The sequence below is a fragment of the Poecilia formosa genome, unplaced genomic scaffold, assembly GCF_000485575.1.
Source record: "Poecilia formosa unplaced genomic scaffold, Poecilia_formosa-5.1.2 Scaffold77, whole genome shotgun sequence".
In the NCBI taxonomy this organism is placed as follows: domain Eukaryota; kingdom Metazoa; phylum Chordata; class Actinopteri; order Cyprinodontiformes; family Poeciliidae; genus Poecilia; species Poecilia formosa.
In genome coordinates, this window is record NW_006800016.1 from 1,761,732 (window position 1) to 1,764,057 (window position 2,326).

Genomic DNA, 2,326 nt, shown 5'->3' on the forward strand with positions numbered 1-2,326 from the left:
GATCAGTTTGTTTAGGTTCAATGATTTTTTTCAGTGTTAAAGAGAATGGATAACTAAGTTTCAACACAATGTGGATCCGCTTGAGAGATAAGTTAGATAAACCAAAAACAATGGTGAAAAACAGCCACATGAAAGGAAGAAGAGGAAGTAACCCACAGCTGTGTGAACAAACAGCTATGGGGGTTGTGTACAACATAATGCTAAGGCATTTGACAGACGGAGAGGAAATGTCACTTGATAAGAGACTAAAGCGTGGGATTAAATGCTACCTGTGAATTATTGCAGTTACATCAAGTTCTTTATTACATCTGAAAAAACACAATGGTGATATAAATCAACTTAAACATTCTGTTATGTAAAACTTCCCTTGCTCTGAGGAAGTGGAAAGAAGAATGGAGGAAAAAATAAGCTACCCAAAATCAATATACACGGGGAAAAAAAACTGGACTTGTGGATCGGTGAGAGACGGAGAAGAGGAGTGAGGCGCCATCTTCTGACAATCAGTTGAAGTATTTCTGCGGAGGGTCAGGATATCTGGATGAACCTACAAAATATAATCCAAACAGATTGAGGTGAATGTAAATTAAAGCTGTGACGTTCTATGAATCTCCATTTATAATCAAGTCTGCCTAGCAATGCTGTTGTTCTGTACCAGAGTGATTACTTGAATATCGGTCGTTTTGCAACCTTGGCGGAGTGTTAGAAAAGTTCAAGGACGGGTTGCAAAAAGTCGATGCCTGTGGAGGTAAAAGCAACAGAAGAATGTAGCCAAGTTAAAATTCAGCTTAAAGGTTCATCAAAGCATAAGATTAATGGGCTCCGTACCGCAGGAATGGTCCTCAGCCTGTACTCCATCAGTACATCTGTTAGCCTTTGTGTCACTTTCAAAACAAGCTGTGCATCGTTCTCATTCTCTATTTGGAAAGATTCCTGAAGACAAAAAAAAAAAAAAAAGTCAAAGCGCATCCATCTAGTCTGATTTAAGGAAAACAATTGAAGATTCGCACCAAGTGTTTCAGCACCGCAGGCATGTTGCTACTCTGTGGAGCAGCTCCCAATAATCCGGGTCGGTCCACTGGCTTGCTTATCGGTCTGTCCACTGAGTTTTCCTGGTACTCATTGGTATATGCTGTGTTTGAGCTTTCAACCATCGGTTCACTTCTTCCATATCCATCTTGTCCAGGACCGATACTGTTTGCATACGGAGCTGGAGCCATGCTGCTGTCAGGGAAAGCTGGTCCTGACATGTAGCCTCCATATGCAGGTTCCTCATATTCCCCACATGGAAAACCAGGGTGAGATCCTCCATGAGTGGCAAACTCTCCTGGAAACCTCGTGTCATGGAACCTAGGGCCTGTTAATTACATGATGTATGTTAATTACATATTAATATGACCGCAGAGCGTCAGTTCAGCATATTTGTGGAAATCTGAAACATCCTCCAAGAAAGAAGACCTTACAGTTGCGTCTAAGGAATCATCACAAAAAGTGACAATTTAGTTAGTCAAAAGACTAACTAAATTAACTAACTAAATTAGTTAGTGAAAGGCACATTCGCTCACTCATCATTTGTCCAACGTCATATTTTCAGTTTTTTTTTTTTTTTTTTAAATTCAATTTTCATTGCGCAATGCCAACAAAGATTCAATCCAGAAATGCGTTATGGTCGACACGAGACCGCTGACTTGACAGTTGTTTTTTTTTAGCAGACAGTCAATGAAATGTTTCACAGGAAGGGTACGCCACCAAAGATTAATGCTAAAGAACCTGGGTATTCAGAGGGCTGTCTACAAGAACATGCACAGGAAGGAAAACATGCACAGGCAACAGGATAACTGTAGCCTTGTGAGGACTGTGACGTGAAGCCAAATTCAGAGTTTGTGGAAGATAAACTAGGAGAGGACTTTGCCTGGAGTCAGTTTTTCCAGAACCACCTCAACGGTCATACTCCTTGTGTAAAGCCACTTCTGAACCAGACATCTCGTCAAAAGCATTTTCCCCTAGCTAAGGTGAAAAGGGGCTGAGCTGTCGCTCAATTATCCTCTTTTTTCCAGTAATTAAAAAAGAAAAATTATCCTTAATTTTTTTTTTTTTAAGTTGCTTGGTGTTCAGTCTGAAGTGAAACGCATACAGTGAGCCGTTTCCGCTGCTCAAATGTGATTTATTTGAACCAAAGCTACCAGGAAGTTAACTTAACGCTTCCCAAATGCTGACACGCTTTATGGAGATGCCAAGTTAATTTTCTATTGCCGTGAAAACTGGCATAAGGTGGTGAGATCTTTCCAGGTACAAGCAGAAAACGGAGCAAAGGCCTGAGAAATAACTG